Genomic DNA, 17996 nt, shown 5'->3' on the forward strand with positions numbered 1-17996 from the left:
TGGGGCTTTAGAACATGTCTAAATTGGGAGCGACAAGGCAGGTTTCATCCTGCTATAGAAATTAGATTGAAGCCCCTGAAACACAGTAATTAAAAATTATTTCCAGCGCTTGGACAGTATGTGTCAGTAAGACTGAGTGCATGTCTGAGCCCGAAGATTTGCATGTGTCGTAGACAGTCCTGATAAATTCGCCAGTACAAGAGCAGCTAGAACAGGCCCAAATTAGGAGAGACAAGGCAGGTTTCATTGTGCATTGTAAATTAGATTGAAGCCTCTAGAGCACAGTAGCCAAAAATATTTTCCAGCGACTGTCAGTATGTGTCAGGAAAATTGAGGGCACGGTTGAGCCCACAGATCTGCACGTGCGCATATTGTAGCTTGTAGTCCGGTGCATAGTTAGGGCTGTGTGCACATCCACGTGTGCCTGTGCGCATGCTAATGTATGTGCAAATTAATATGCACACTATGGTTGCCACCTCGTCCCTTTAAACCCGAACACATATTAATTACACAGGTTCTGTGGCTGATTAAGGTGGTAATTAAACTCACTTTGTACCTTTTCTGCATTTAATTAGCCTCAGAACCTGTGTAATTCAAAGGTGTTGGGGTTTAAAGGGATGACGTGACAACTCTAAGCCCTTGTACACACGGTCGGAGAATCCGTCGGAATGTGTCCTATCGGACCGTGTCGTCGGATAATCCGACTGTGTGTGGTATGCATCGGACTGATTCCGTCCGAATATCCGTCGGACCCAATTTTCCAACATGTTGGAAATATTTCCCGACCAACTGGTTCGATCGGACATACTCCGATCATGTGTAGCGAATTTTGATCGGACCAAGTGCCACGCATGCTCAGATCAAATTCCTACATCAAAGGTATTGGCTACTAGCCTGAATGTAGTCCCATCGTAACGAAATTACGTCATCACGTTCTGAAAGATCGGATTTTTCGACAACTTAGTCCGACCGTGTGTATGCAACAGTTTCGGACACAATCCGTCGGACTAAATCCGTCGGACAAAATCCGACGGATTTGGTTGGCAGAATCTCCGACCGTGTGTACAGGGGCTAATGCACACTTGCCACTGAATTTTGACTCCCAGAGCCCTATTTAGAGCATAGCACAACCAAGGAGAATTGCTGAGTGGTCATCATCAGCTCCTGTGACCCGATCAGTGTTCTGCTACTCTGCCCAGTTCCTGATTCCACTGTATCCAGATCACTTGTTGACTTTCGCTTGTGTCCTGACCTTGTCTTCTGCCTGCTGATTTGGTACCTTTGCTGCCTGTCTGATATTAATACTGTCCTGGCTTCTGGCTCATATTGATTCCAGCTTGCTTACTGTGCTTGTTGGTTCCTGTGCTCCATCCATGTGCCAATTTTCTGCAGAAGATCTGGTCTGAGCACCCACAGCATTCCAGCAGCATCCAGACTATCTTCAGATCATCTGCTGTGTGTGGACCCATTGCAGGCAACCGTGGTGTCACTCCTTGTCCTGCTATGCCCTGTTACCAACTCCTGTCAGCACAGTCTCTACCAGTTACATGACAGTATGTGAGCAGCTTGAATAGGCCTCGAGTTTGGAGATACAAGGCAGGTTTTTCTTTCAATAACAATTACACAACTACAAAAAGAAATTCCCAGCTGCAAGACATTACTTTAGCAGCCACAGCTATGAAACATTTTCCCAGTGGCAGGACAATACATTGGCGATTTCAGGCCTCAGACCCTGAGACAAGAGAAACGTGTTTTCCATCAATAAAAACGAAAAGCTTTGCAATTGAGAAATAACTATGAAAAAAAAATTCACAGTGGCAGGACAAGATGTTAGCAGCTTGAATGGGTCTTCAATCTGGAGACACCAGTCGTGTGCTTCGCTGCAATAAAAATTATAACTTTGTAGCCAAGATACAAAAATATTTCTCAGCAACAGGACATTATGTCACCAGCTTAAATAGGCCTCAGATTCTGAGACACAAGGCAGGCGTTTTCTGCAAGTGAAAGAAGAAGCAGAGGTGCCAGACAGTGGTACTGCTGGCAGCAATTGATTTTACATTTAAGCAGAGTTTCAATTATAAATGTATTTAAAGGTGTGGCAAAAGTGTCTACAAACTATTCTGACCTGGTGAAACACATCCACTTTATTTTAATCTGTGCTGCACTATGAAGTTCAAGGCATGGACTAGGCCTTGGCACCCCAGATGTTTTGGAACTACATTTCCCATGATGCTCATGCACTCTGCAGTGTAGTGGAGCATCATGGGAAATGTAGTTTCAAAACATCAGGAGTGCCAAGGTTCGCCATCACTGGACTAGGCAATGTTCTCAAGATTAAAAGTGACCAGTAGGCTTGTTCCATTAGCACACACCTTTCCTTTCCCCCATGCAAAAAAACTGCAGCACTGCATGACAGTCTTTTCTTTGGACATGGACATGGTGTAGGCTCACTTAAAGAGTTAAGCCAGACAAAGCATCATCAGCATCCAACGCACTTCATGTAGTATCTGATGTTTGGTCCCTGCTAGAGCGCTCTGATTCCACCTGACAACCCCTACATCCCGTAGTGATGTAGGGGCTTGCTGGTGGAACCACAGAATTGGGCTTCATATGCTGAACGGTTTCCCAGTTTTAGCACTATGAGGGTGGATTTGTTTTTTCCTTACCCCCTACCCCCAGATGTAACCAGCCCAGCATACAAGACATGTGGGCTTGTATCCTCACACAGAGAGGGCTGTGTGCATGCATGTGTGCTTATATGCAATGCATAGGTGTGCACAGCCTATTGGATTAGGGTGTGCACCCCAAAACTCAAACACACATGCCTTTTTCTGAGGCTCAGCTGCATTGGACAGTGAATGAATGGGATTTGCTCTGTGCTCAGTGGCTTCCTGGTCATTCACAAACTGAAGCATAGTAAAAACAGTTTACTATGCCTTAGTTATGAATAGACACAGTGAGTGAGTGTGTTCACTGTGTTCATTTTGTCAGAACATTTGGGGTTAAAGAGGAAGTAAACCGTGATGAGTTTACTTCCTCTTTCATTCCCTGTAAAGGCAAAGCATAATGGACTACTATGCATCGCATAGTAGCCCATTATGTGTCACTTACCTGACACAGGAGCCAGCGAAGTCGCCGCTGTCCCCTGTAATCCGCCGCATCCATCTTGTTGGTGGGGTCTCGCAGCTCCGCCGCTGTCATGCGGCGAAGCCGTGATGACGTCACTCCCGCGCATGCGCACGGGAGTTGACACGCGCAGCAGCTCCATTCTTGGAAATGCCGCGCTCAGTGCGCCTGCGCGCCACTGTCTACGGCGCATGCGCCGTAGACAGCGGTGCCCGTTTTCGGGCAAATATCTCCTAAACTATATAGGTTTAGGAGATATTGCTTGGACCTACAGGTAAGCCTTAATCTAGGCTTACCTGTAGGTCAAAGTGGTTTGTAAGGGTTTACAACCACTTTAAAATAAGTTATATTCATATATATATATATATATATATATATATATATATATATATATATATATATATATATATATATATATATATATGTATATATATATATATATATATATATAGGCCTTTATATTGTATATTTTTCAATGAGCATTGTTGCACATTTTGTTTTCTGTCTTACAGGGAGGTTGTGTATGATCTGTCTGTACCATTATCCCAGGTTATATATCTCTTGTCATTGACACTTATAGTTAAGGTGGATTTCTACAGACGGTGTATAGTTTAGGGAATTGTATTTCAAATGAGTTTACAAACCTAAATAGTATTTCAGAATAAGCTACAGAAACCAGAGGGCTTTTTCACAATTCCTATTCTATTATATATGTTAAATGATAATGTTTCTTTCATAATATGCTTATAATATGTCTGTATTGGTTATTCATATATAATTAATTTAATACATATATATCATTATGAGAAAAGTTACTCATGTGAGATTCTAGCTGTAATGACTTCAGGTTCAAGGAATGTAACAAACCATTAACTAGATGTGGGGAAATCTATCCCAACACACAAATCTAAGCTAGTCCTCAGGTTGTCTGGCGATCTTGACACTTGATTGTCAACCATTAGACAGTTTATGGTGTTTTGCTAAGCTGAGGTCAGAAGGTTATGTCAATCACATTAAAAGTAATTTCTGATACAACACTTTCCCTAAGAGGCTGAAATTGGTACTTTTTCAAAATGGCGTTGGTTTTGGTTGTCAAGGTAACATATAAACACCATTGTCATATGACATCATCAATTACATAGTTGTGAAACACACACCCACTTTTGGGGTGAGATAAAAAGGAGAGATAGACAGCAGGAAAAGAGAGTGATGGGAAGAAAAAGAAAGGCATGTGATCTATCGGGAGATCTCAGGAAGAAGGAAGAGAGGTTCTCTCTGTCTTGCTATCTAGATCTGTCTGGAACTTGTTTGAGCTTCAGGCATAGGGCTTCAGGCGACTTGGAGTGGAGATGTGAACCATCTCCATTGAGAATAATGGATTTTTTCCCCTCCAGCGTTTTGTAGCTTCAGGCGTCAAGCTACAAAACGCTCAGGTGTGAATGGGGTCTAAGAGTTACCAAGTCTTAAATGTACCCGCTTCATTCAAGTATTAAAATGTGGTAATTTATTATAAGAACTTGAATAACAGAAATGTGAATAATATAATCTATATTACCATTTATCTTTGATATGTAGAAGTGTATCCATTTATCGTATTATCACGATATGTACCTGATATTAATTTGCACTGATTTTTATTTAATAAATATATATTTTTAGCCATATCTTTTGTAACACTTGTCTTCAAAATAGCACGAATAAACAAACTTGAATTTCTTGTTGGTATTGGTAGAAAATTGTAAATCTCCCAAATCAAAGATTTGCATATTTTCATAATTACAATACATTTTTATTATTTCAGTATAAATATTCTGACAATTTAAAAAAAAGAAGGGGTCAGTAAATTACATATTTACTAGCCCTTCCCGCTCTCCATCCTGAAACATCCTCCACAGTAGCCGGGCGGAAAGGAGAGGAGAGAAGCCAGCAGCACTGTGGAACAGGAAAACAAGAAGGGGGGGGAGACTGGGCAGTAAGGAGAATCGGCACCACACATAGTGATTAGGGTGTGCCCAGGCACACCTGGCACACCCCCTGTGTACGCCTATGATGCAATGGCGATGCCTTCATTTTCTCAGCACAGGTGTCCTTTAGGACTCAATGTTGATGGGTAGTTGTGTTTGAATGGAAAACATGGCTTTGAGAAAAAATAAGATGTGTTTCACCTGCTCAGTTCAAATTAAAGCCTATGAGATTTTGCTGATCTGTGTTTGATTTGCATTCCAACAGCACATCAAATGCAGGATAAAAACGCCCATTGACATATGCCTTTAGAGTAGGTACAGATGGCTACTTACTGAGGCTATTCACCATCAGGCTGTTTATCAGTTTTGTACCTAGTACACACAGGCCGAATATTGGGCAGAATTGGCCTGGGTCAATAGAAACAGGCTGTCATTCGGCCCGCGTGTACTGAAACCGGTCCGTCAAAGGGGCAGGGCCAAAAAAGGTCTGCCAAACGGCTTTCGGTCAGCGCTCTCAGCCAATGGCAGACCCCCCTGTCAGAACACAATAGCACAGTAGGGGAGATTGCTGTACTAACATCAGATAGTACAGCAGTTCCTTCTGAGCTGTGAGGTTTTTTTTCATTCAACCCGCTGGGACAGCTAAGCACATAGAGTGACTGTTTCTCCTAGGGTTCAATGAACTCGGCAAGCTGGAGAAGTCTGTCTGGCTGAGCTTAGTGCAGTCTGGTGCGGTCAGGGCTCTGACAGACTCTTAAAGGATCACTATCTCAAAAAATATTGTATCCTAATAATGGTATGCGGTTAATACCTGTAATAATAGTATTCAGTATATGATCCTGATTTTTTTATTTCACATGTGGGTTTGAAGTGGTTAAGGGGAACCCTATGACAGAATTAAGAAAAATGGTAGGGGGTCCCCCCAAAAATCCATACCAGGGTCTTTGGGTCTGGTATAGATTTTAAGGGGAAATCCATGGCAAAATTAAAAAAAAAAAACAGCGCTGCCCCCCCCTAAAATCCATAACAGGCTTTTTGGGTCTGGCATAGATTTTAAGGGGGACTCCAGGCCAAAATGTAAAAAAAAAACTTGGCCTGGGATAGTCCCTAAAATCCATTCCAGACCCTTATCTGAGCAAGCAGCCTGGCAGGCCAGAAAAGGGGGGGGCAGCAAACACCCCCCTCCTAAACCCTACCAGTCCGCTTGCCCTCAACATGGGGATGGTGCTTGGGATCCCCCCCAAGCACTTTTTCGACCATGTTGATGGGGACAAGAGCCTCTTCCCAACAACCTTGGCCATTGGTTGTCGGTCTGTGGGTGGGGGGGCTTATCGGATTCTGGAAGCCTCCTTTAACTAGGGGGCCCCCAGATGCCGCCCCGCCCCATGTGAATGGGTATCAGGTACATTGTACCCCTACCCATTCACCAAAAAATGTTTTAAAAAGTAAAAAACACAACCGACAGTTTTTGACAAGTCTTTCCTCGAAGGGGGTTCAACCATCATTGTATAACAGAAAAACTTCAGCCTCCTGGCTCACTCACTCTTACTTAGTCAAACTCCCTCCTGGAGCTTACTACAACAGCTGCGTGCTGCTTGGTTGCGGGCCACATCTGCCTCCTGCAGACATACGTGCTCAGACTCCAAGAGACCGCTTGTCTCTATTTCGTGGAGCTGTCTACTACACCAAGCCACCTGCCTGTAGGGTGGAGCTGTTCACAAGTGCGAGCCCTGAGCTTTCTTTCTGAGGGGAATATAAACCCAGCCCACAGGCACCCAAAGTCAGACCAACACAAGTGGGACCAGTTAAGTCGACTCTCATAGGGAACTATTGATTTTAAAATGTCATGCAACTTGTGTTCTCAAAGTTGGAATGCTAGTCACACCAGTGTGAACTGGCCCTTATAGAAGCTTGGCCCAGCCTGAGCCGCAGATACAGTAATAATGGAGCATCTGACAACTTTATTTCCATCTCTCCATCTACAAACTCTGATTGCCCAGGAAGAGTCTGCTGCATGCAGCGATCAACTCCCAGACCCATCTACCAAACCAGTCACAGGCCAAAGAATGACTCTGGATCATACCTCCCGACCGTCACGTAGTCACCGGGACTGTCCCGGAATTTCAAGCAAATCCCAGTGTCTCGCAAATCCAGACTGAGACCTGCAGCGGTTCCCACTAATTTCCCTGTCCAGTGCATGCCAAACGGCCGCTGTCAAGCTGAGGCTTTCAGTGCTCAGCAACACAGTCCCCCGCCCACCAGGTCCCCCCGCTTGCTGTACGGGATGTGTGAAGAGGGAGGACGAGGTGGGCTAGGTCATCTTCACCTCCTCTCCATGTCCCCCTGTGCCTGCCGACAACCCTCAGCACAGTCAATCCTGTGCTGAGAAGGTGTTGGATGGGTGGGAGATTTTAAAGCAGCGAGTGATTCTGATGGCTTCCTGAGCCTCTGGATGGGGGAGCAGCTTGCCTGGGGTAAATAGACATGTGCATTAGTTTTCGTCCGAATGCATTTTCTTCCGAATTTCAGCTATTTTCATTTTCGTTTTGACAAACAATAACGAAAGCACAGAATCCGAAAAACAAAAGATCCGACATAAATAAATGCTTTATTTTCGTTTTAGTTGTTACAACAGTTCGATATAGAATAGGAGATTCGACGTGACTCTGACAATAACAATCTGTATCTATAGAACCTGTGGTCGAATGTGCCTAACCTTACCTCTATTAGTCCAAGATTATATAGAGAAACTATTCGACAGAGAAAAAAGATGCAAGTTACTGTCCTAAAAAGTGTTTGGGGACCCAGGTCCTGCCCCAGGGGACGCGTATCAATGCAAAAAAAAGTTTTAAAAACGTCCGTTTTTTCGGGAGCAGTGATTTTAATAATGATTAAAGTGAAACAATAAAAGTGTAATATTCCTTTAAATTTCGTAGGGGGGGGGGGGGGGTGTCTGTAGTATGCCTGTGAAGAGGCGCATGTTTCTGGTGCTTAGAACTGTCCCTGCACAAAGTGTCATTTATGCAGGAAAAAAAGTCCTTTAAAATCACTCGCAGCTATTATGAATTGTCAGCTCCGTAATACAGAGAACACTCATTGAAAGTCATTGATAAAAATAAATAAAAAAGCGTGGGAGTCCCCCAAATTCAATTACCAGGCCCTTCAGGTTTGGTATGGATATTAAGGGGAACCCTGCGTCAAATGTAAAAAAAAATTTGATGCGGGGTTCCCCCCAAATATCCATACCAGACCCTTCAGGTCTAGTATGGATATTAAGGGGAACCCCGCGTCAAATTTAAAAAAAATTAACGTGGGGGTCCCCCTAAAAATCCACACCAGACCCTTTATCCAAGCACGCAACCTGGCAGGCCGCAGGAAAAGAGGGGGGGGATGAGAGAGCGGCCCCCCTCCCTCCTGAACATGCCCCCGGAGAGATGATCGTCCGTCGCTGGATAGCAAGTGTGGATTACCACCGCTGGAATTTTTCAAAAGTGTGCTTGTCTTATTTAATAATTTTTTATACTTTCTTTGTGAAATGCACAATTAATCGCAGCGAATCATTATTGCGATTCTCCACCCTCCACGATCGTAACTCCGGATTTGCGCGATTATGGCCATCAAGCAATTTGTTGTAAGAATGTGAGCTGAAAAGCGAGCGGTGTCCCTAGGATGCTGCCTGTTTCCCTGTTTCGGAGCAGAGGGGAAGCCGTCGAGCCAGCGTGAAACGTCTGATGTCACTCAGCAAAGAAGAATGTGATTAGTCAGGTATGTTTCTTCTTCCCAGAGGTTCTCGGGGACAGAGCACCAGCACAAGCATGACTGCAGCACTGATGAAATGTGAGCTGCTATACTTTTTTTTAGAAACAGTAAATGCTTTTTAATCTTAATCTTTCAATCAAGTCTCACTTAATCAATCTCTCAATCAATCTCTCTGAATTAATCTCTCTCTCTTGAGATGATTGATTGAGAGAGAGTGATTGAGAGAGAGAGAGAGAGAGAGTGATTCATTCAGAGAGATTGATTAATTGAGAGATTGATTGAGAGAGAGAGAAATTGATTGAGAGTCTCAATCTATTAATCAATCTCTCAATAAATCAATCTCTCAATTAATCAATCTTTCAATCACTCTCTCAATTAATCAATCTCTCAATTAATCAATCTCTCAATTAATCAATCTCTCTCGCTCTCAAATCAGTCGCTCTCAAATCAATCGCTCTCAATCAATCGCTCTCCCTCTACTAAAAAAAAAAAAAAATGACGTTACGAGAATCGTTATCTTTTTATTCTAAAAAATAATTGCGATTCTCATTTTGTCCAGAATCGTGCAGCTCTACTTTAGGTACAAGAAAGCCAAGGTTTATTAAAGGGGTTGTAAACCCTCATGCATGAAGGTGAAAAAACTTCAGACAGTGACCGGCCCCCTAGCCCCCCCCCCGTTTTACTCACCTGAGCCCTGTAATTCCCACGGCAGAGACACGCTCTTCCTCTCTGTCTGGGGTTCTTGGCTTTTGATTGGATAGATTGATAGCAGCGCAGCCATTGGCTCCCACTGCTGTCGATCAAATCCAATGACCCGGGGTTGGGGCCGAGTCCTACATTCTGCGTCAATGGACGCAAATGCTGGACTCGGCAGCGGGGTCATACGATGTGGGGTGAAGCTGATAGCGCCACCAAGGGACCCCAGAAGAGGATGATCGGGGCCTCTCTGTGCAAAACGAACTGCACAATGGAGGCAAGTATGACATGTTGGTTATAAAAAAAAAAAAAGAAGCTTTACGTTCACTTTAACCATTGTCCATAAGCTCCTCCCACTATCATGTTTGGCCACGCCCGCTTTTTTGCAGTAGCTCACATTTAGCGTGCTGCAGCTCACTGTCCCCCTAAAATGTCCCTCATTCTCAAGTTCAAAAGTTGGGAGGCATACTCTAGATCCCTTGTTTTATTTACTATTTCTGAAGTGCCAAACTTTCCAGATGAACATAGCTATCTGGGTTTATTGGAATTATGTACAATTTTAATTTGAAGAAGAGATTGGAGAGTATGAAACAGCTCTGCCCACAGAATACTAATAAATATTCTAGCCATAGTAATAAATAAGTCTCATTTTCCTGACACACAATACATCTCCAGATGTAGCTCATGTCAAAATGTCTCTCTGTATATGGTATTATTTTCACTAGGACCTGGCCTATTCTCAGATGCAGCTAACAGATAGGGTATCACACTCCTTCTGTCAGTGCTGGATTTGTTTTCAGGCTTCCAAGTATCTTCAGGTGAATAATTCAGGAGGCTTGTTAGCAGTATGAGAAGATTGCCCTCAGCTGGACAAACACTGACTACAGGCGCACAGGGAATAGGAATTGCAGACGTGTACAATGTCTTATATAAAACTATAATATATTCTTGTTGCTGCTGCTGCCTGAATACAATAGCTGGCAGTGGAGATTCCTCCATCCATGCTGTTTAGCATGGATGGGGAAATCAGGTGATATCCCTTGTTCAGTCTCTGGGGCTAGGTTTAGACTAAAAAATAGGGACAATGCAGGAGGAAAGACGGACAGGTTGATTCAAAATAAAGGACAATTTGTAACTATGCCAGGCCTGCGTGCTGTAACAGTGTGGAAGAAGTGTCTCTAGCCCTCTATGTGCTTGCATGTGTAGTGCCTCCCTGGGTCTGAGACCATGGCTATAATGGGGAGTTTGGAAAAGAAATTGGTCGCGCGTCACTTTAGATCTTTTTCAAAGCCTTAATGCAGAACTTGAAAGGAGGTAGTAGGAGAGAGGGTTGGGGGTCTCAGATACCAGCAGCAGATCACTTACAGACTCCTTGGATCCAGAAAAAGTACAGCTTCACAGTACTAGAACCTTTAAGCTGACCCGTGAGTCGGCAATACTGAAAACACGTTTCAGATTGTAGAACTGATTCAGCTTCACAGTATCATAATGTTTAAGCTGACCCAGCAACACTGTAAGAACATTTTAGATGTAGGTGCATCCTCCAAACGCATTACCAGGCCCTCCTGAGAGACCAGCCTTCATCCTGGCTCTCTCCAGTAGGAGAGCTCCCTCCCCTGGATCTTCTCAGCTTGGCTTCTTTCACGCTGTGCAAGACAGCCTAATGACCACCCCCAGGATAAGTAGGCCCCAGACAGGCTTCTGGGCCTACATACAGAGCTCACTTCAGCAGCATGTTCTCAGGCCAGGAGGGCCCGAAGCAAGAGCACCCAAGCAAGTGGCCCTGTCAAAATATATCCCCTCTCCCACAATGCACCAGTGACCAAGAACCTCCTACTGGGCTGGCAGGAAGAATAAATATTCATAACTCAACCTAGTTGTACTACCCTATACTAGCTTGACATTGCATGCTATTGCTCAATCTGTCATCTACTAGGGCCGCCAGATCTCTCAATCCTTGATTCCTCCAGCGCTTCTCACCTAGTAAGTAGTTTGCCTTTATGTTTTTTGCCCAAAAGTGCTTTACATTTCTCAACATTAAATCTCATTTTATATATATAATTTATGAATAAATTGAATAGAATTGGTCCCAAGACAGAACCATGAGGTACCCCACTCACCACTCCAGACCAGTCGGAATACATTCCACTAAATAAAATTGTTATTTATCACAACTCTTTGGACACGTCCCTGTAACCAGTTTTTTATCCAAGAACAAGCAAAGCTTATGGTCCATGCCTGCAGACTTCAGCTTGTAAATTATGGGGAACTGTATCAAATTGCAAACTCCAGATACACCAAATCCACAGGCCTCCCCCTCTGTAGATGGCAGCTCACTTCCTCGCAGAATGTTAGCAGATGCTTTCGTAAACCCATGCTGATTACTACTAATGACATTTTTTTTCCTCCTTAATGTGGGTATTGTGCTCTGATTTTGCCTTTTTACTGTTAATATATCTAAAATAATTATTTGGAACTTTTTTACTCTCCCATAATCTTTTTTAGCCGCCCTGATTATGTTTTTTACGCGTCTTATTGCATTTCTTGTAGTGTTGGACTGCTGATGGGGACCCAACTCCTTTAAATTGTTTAAAGGCTATTTTTTTCTCCTTAATGAGGCTTTTTACATTACAGTTTAGCCACCCAGGTTTAACCTTCGCTCTTCTATGTTTATTGCCCAGTGGAATGCACTGTGTGATACCTTTGTTTAATATTCTTCCCCCCTTTCCCCCCCTGTCACTACCATACCTGCTTTCCCCCCCGGCCTAGTCACCACCATGCCTGCACCCCCTCCGGCCTAGTCACCACCATGCCTGCACCCCCTAGGTCACCATAATGCCAGCACTCCCAAATCACCACCATGCCTCCACCCTTCCCCAAGTCAGCCTGTAACACCCCAAGACACCATGCCTCCACCCACACACCTCTCCCCCCTTGTCACCACTCTTGAGGAGTTGTAGCTAGACTGCAGCCAACACTGTAAGAGGCACTCCGATGGGGACACATGATGTAAGAGGCACTCCGCTGGGGACACCTGATGTAAGAGGCACTCTGCTGAGGACACCTGATGTAAGAGGCACTCCGCTGAGGACACCTGATGTAAGAGGCACTCCACTGGGGACACCTGATGTAAGAGGCACTCCACTGGGGACACCTGATGTAAGAGGCACTCCACTGGGGACACCTGATGTAAGAGGCGCTCCATTGGGGACACCTGATGTAAGAGGCGCTCCGCTGGGAACACCTGATGTAAGAGGCGCTCCGCTGGGGACACCTGATGTAAGAGGCGCTCCGCTGGGGACACCTGATGTAAGAGGCGCTCCACTGGGGACACCTGATGTAAGAGGCACTCCACTGGGGACACCTGATGTAAGAGGCACTCTGCTGGGGACACCTGATGTAAGAGGCACTCCGCTGAGGACAGCTGATGTAAGAGGCACTCCACTGGGGACACCTGATGTAGGAGGCACTCCACTGGGGACACCTGATGTAAGAGGCACTCCGCTGGGGACACCTGATGTAAGAGGCACTCCGCTGAGGACACCTGATGTAAGAGGCACTCCGCTGGGGACACCTGATGTAAGAGGCACTCCGCTGGGAATGTCTGATGGACGGAGGCATTCTGCTGGGGGCACCTGATATAAGGACGGACTCTGATGTGTGGCAGGCGACGTGGCGGGTGACACGCTCAGGGGTCTCACTGATTCTGAATTATGGTGAGTTGAATGATTTAATTTTATATTACAATGTAATAATAGAAATAATGCGCTTCAATCATCCTGACACCATAACAACCATGTGCCGGGATGACTGAAGCGCTAACACCAGGTGCTTGGAGTATCTTTATCTGCTGATTGTTAAACTCTGAAATACACATTGCTATTGTGGTGTAGGATCTGGGGCTGCCATCCTTCCATCCCTTTACCCCCCTTTCCCCCTCTCCATCCCACATTCATCTCAGACTCTAACCACACCCATTTAATCCACACCAACTATTTCGCGTAAACCACACCCATTTTTTTGGCGATTCACACGCCACATTTTTTCTTTTTCCTATGTCACGCCTACAAATGCCTGCCCCGCCCCCTAATTATAGTGTGACTCTGCCCACAGCCAAAAAAGTGTCCTGAAATTTTTTGTACAATGTTGGCAACTATGTGAGTGCAGGACAGGGATAAGGGAGATATAGGATAGATGCCCAGGATTCAGTGGATTCATGGGCGAAAGGGGGCGCGTGGTAGGCTGCACCCTGTGCGATCTCCAGTTGTTGAGGGCCCCACTGCATTTTCCCCCTGTAAGGCTGCATTCACACCTATGCATTTTTAGTGCTTTTTGCATTTTGCAGATTTGCACTACAGTCCATTTACCATGGTTTGCTATGGAACACGTTCTGTAGTGCAAATCTGCAAAATGCAAAAAGCACTAAAAATGCATAGGTGTGAATCCAGCCTAAGTGTGTGTAGTACAGCTGATGGGTGCTTCAGCTTAACCACTTCAGCCCCGGACCATTTTGCTGGTCAAAGACCAGACCACTTTTTGCGATTCGGCACTGCGTCGCTTTAACTGACAATTGCGCAGTCATGCGACATGGCTCCCAAACAAAATTCACGTCCTTTTTTCCCACAAATAGAGCTTTCTTTTGGTGGTATTTGATCACCCCTGCGGTTTTTATTTTTTGCGCTATAAACAAAAATAGAGCGACAATTTTGAAAAAAATGAATTTTTTTTATTTTTTGTTATAATAAATATCCCCCAAAAATATATAAAAAAACATTTTTTTTCCCTCAGTTTAGGCCGATACATATTCTTCTACATATTTTTGGTTAAAAAAAACGCAGTAAGCGTTTATTGATTGGTTTGCGCAAAAGTTATAACGTTTAAAAAATAGGGGATAGTTTTATGGCATTTTTATTAATAATTTTTTTTTTAACTAGTAATGGCGGCGATCAGCAATTTTTATTGTGACTGCGATTATAGCGGACACATCGGACATTTTTGACACATTTTTGGGACCATTGTCATTTCTACAGCAATCACTGCTATATAAATGCAGTGATTCCTGTGTAAATGACACTGGCAGTGAAGGGGTTAACCAGTGGGTGGCAGTGTAGGGGTTAAGTGTTCCTAGGGGTGTGTTACTAACTGTGGGGGGCTGGGCTTTAATTTAGTGAACACTGATCTCTGCTCCAATCACATGGAGCAGAGATCAGCGTCACTAGTTGCTAGGCAGAATGGGGAAATGCTGTTTACCATGGCATTTCCTCGTTCAGCCACCCCGTGAGACGTTCGCGGGAATGCCCACGGACTCACTGGGGTCCCGACCAGCATGCGGGCGCGCCGCCAGTGGCGCGCTCGGGATGGCAGGGCGGCATTAAAGATTGGACGTACCTGTACGCCAATATGCCTGCCCTTGCCATTCTGTCGACGTACATCGGCGTGCTCTGGTCAGGAACCGGTTAATATTGCAACAAAGGTAAGATGCATGGCAGATGGTGGAGCTTTTTAGGAGGGGGGGAAGATGAGGGCAGTGGAGGGAGGGTTGTATGCAGAGGGGAGAGCTAGTATTTGATAAAGTTTGGCAGGTATGTGCGTGTGGGGGGACAGTTCCTGCACCTATTCCCAGAGAAAATATCCTTGTCCATATGTATCCAAAGAGTGGGAAGCAGTGGCGGCCCGTCCATAGGGGACGCACGGGCACCACCCCCCCACCCAGCAGTCACAAAAAATAATAATTAAAAATAATAATTAAAAAAAATTGTAATTTTTTAAAAGGTAACTTTAAAAATAAAAAATAAAAAAAAGTTCTTTAACCACTTACGGACCACCCGCCGCAGTTTTACGTCGGCTGTTTGAAGTAGGATATAATTGTTATGGCAGCAGCTAGCTATCCTCTTCTTCAGCAGGCAGTCCGCTACAAGATAAAAGTGTTCTCTTTGGCAGATTCGCCATCAGCAGTGGTGGAGACGATCACCTCTTGTCTCCTGCTTGGTATGGAGACGAGTGAGAGGAAGATGGCCCCCACCCGTCTCCATATAATTGCTGAGGAGAAGCGACATCAAAAGTCACTTCAGCCCACAGCTCTTAAAGGGACATTTTTTTAAATGACACATTTTTTTTTCTTTATTGCATTTTAGTGTAAATATGGGATCTGGGGTCTTTTTGACCCCAGGTCTCATATTTAAGAGGTCCTGTCATGCTTTTTTTCTATTACAAGGGATTTTTACATTCCTTGTAATAGGAATAAAAGTGAATTTTTTTTTCTTTTTTTAAAAACAGTGTAAAAAAAATGAAATAGATTTTTTTCAACGCACCCCGTCCCGACGAGCTCACGTGCAGAAGCGAACGCATAAGTGAGTAGCGCCCGCATAGGAAAGCAGTGTTCAAACCACACATGTGAGGTATCGCCATGATCAGTAGAGCGAGAGCAATAATTCTAGCCCTAGACTTCCTCTGTAACTCAAAACATGCGACCTGTAAAAAATTTCAAACGTTGCCTAGACCTGTAAAAATTTTTAAACATTGCCTATGGAGATTTTTAAGGGTAAAAGTTTGTCGCCATTGCGGGCGCAATTTTGAAGCGTGACATGTTGGGTATCAGTTTACTCAGTGTAATATTATCTTTCACAATATAAAAAAAATTGGGCTAACTTTACTGTTGTTTTATTTTTAATTCAAATAAGTGTATTTTTTAAAAAAAAAGTGCGATTGTAAGGCCGCTGCGCAAGTACGGTGTGACAGAAAGTATTGCAACGATTGTCATTTTATTCTCTAGGGTGTTGGGAAAAAAATGTATAATATTTGGGGGTTCTAAGTAATTTTATAGCAAAAAAAACTGTTTTTAACTTGTAACTTGTAAACAACAAATCTCAGAAAGAGGCTTGGTCCTTAAGTGGTTAAGTGCACTGTGTTTGGGCACCTGACACAATGCACTATGGGAAGTGCCACGTCAGTGCAATCACGAGATTGCAGACGAGGCGCTTTATTTTCAGGCTTTGACCTGCTCTGTGGCATAATCCAAAGCGTCGAGCAGCTTCCGCCCATAGAATTACTATGGGCTGGAGCTTTGTTATTCAAGTGAAGAGGTTACTTCTGAGTTCTCTGTTTCAGGAATCCCGGAAATTACGTCGGCAGCTCGGTGGAATGCACGGCGTGAGTGGAGCTGCCTGTAAGGTAAGTGAGGCTCAGAGCTGCAATAGGCTGGGCATAGTGAGGCTACATTAGACTTGGCACAGTGAGGCTGCATTAGACTGGGCACAGTGAGGCTGCATTGGATTGGGCACAGTGAGGCTGCATTCGATGGGGCACGGTGAGGCTGCATTAGATGGGGCACAGTGAGGCTGCATTAGATGGGGCACAGTGAGGCCGCATTTGATGGGTACAGTAGCTGCATATGATGGGCACAGTAGCTGTATTTGATGGGGCACAGTGGCAGCATTTGATGGCACAGTGGCAGAATTTGATATGGCACAGTGGCTGCTTTTGATGGCACAGTAGCGGAAATTAATGGGCACAGTGGCTGCATTTGATGGGCACAGTGGCTGCGTTTGTTGGCACAGTGGTGGCAATTGATGGTCACAGTGTCAGTGTCTGTGTTTGACGGTACAGTGGCAGCAATTGATGGGCATAGTGGCTGCGTTTGATGGCACAGTGGCTGCGATTGATGGTACAGTGAGGCTGCAATTTATGGGGTTTTTTTTCAGAATTTTTCAGTTTGGACCCCCCCCCCCCCCAAAAAAAAAAGCTTATATAGGAATAAATAGAGATTCTTTTTGCAAATGTGCAGAAGCAGTTCCTGGCCAGGAGAGTATATACCGTATGACTTCCAGCAGCCACACAGTGGAGCCCAGCTAGGGTGCCCCCAGAGCAAGCTGCTTGCTCTAGGGGGCACTCGACAGGTGGGAGGGGCCAGGAGCAATGAACAGGTGTCCGAGAAAAGGAGGATTTGGGCTACTCTGTGCTGCTCTGTGCAAAACCCCTGCACAGAGGAGGTAAGTATAACATATTTGTTATTTTAAAAAAAAACAAGACTTTACAATCACTTTAAAGAGGAAGTAAACCCTGATGAGTTTACTTCCTCTTTCATTCCCTGCAAAGACAAAGCATAATGGACTACTATGCATCGCATAGTAGTCCATTATGTGTCACTTAAGCCCCATACACACTATCAGATTGTCTGCTGATTTTTTCCTTCAGGTTTACCAAAACCATGTAGTACAAGGGCCTGCCTGATTGCATACACATTGAAACCCCTAAGGTTTGACCTCATATTATATGGTTTTGGTAAATCTGATGGAAAAAATCAGCAGACAATCTGATAGTGTGTATGGGGCTTTACCTGACTCAGGAGCCAGCGATGTCACCGCTGTCCCCTGTAGTCCGGCACATCCATCTTCTCAGTGGGGTCTCGCTGCTCCGCCGCTGTCATTCGGCGAAGCCGCGATGACGTCACTC

General features: G+C 44.5%; 1 long non-coding RNA gene across 1 annotated transcript in view; it reads right to left on the reverse strand.

Annotated features, from left to right (window-relative positions):
- The window catches only part of LOC143982402 (uncharacterized), a 120255-nt gene extending 102576 nt beyond the window's left edge, over positions 1 to 17679 (reverse strand). The window contains exon 1 of the long non-coding RNA XR_013274447.1: positions 17585 to 17679. This is a non-coding gene — a long non-coding RNA (uncharacterized LOC143982402). The remainder of the gene's footprint in view (positions 1 to 17584) is intronic.
- Between the last annotated feature and the right edge of the window lie 317 nt (positions 17680 to 17996).

This window comes from Lithobates pipiens, unplaced genomic scaffold, assembly GCF_037356315.1.
Source record: "Lithobates pipiens isolate NorthernLeopardFrog02 unplaced genomic scaffold, aLitPip1_a1.2 Scaffold_16, whole genome shotgun sequence".
Taxonomy (NCBI): Eukaryota; Metazoa; Chordata; class Amphibia; order Anura; family Ranidae; genus Lithobates; species Lithobates pipiens.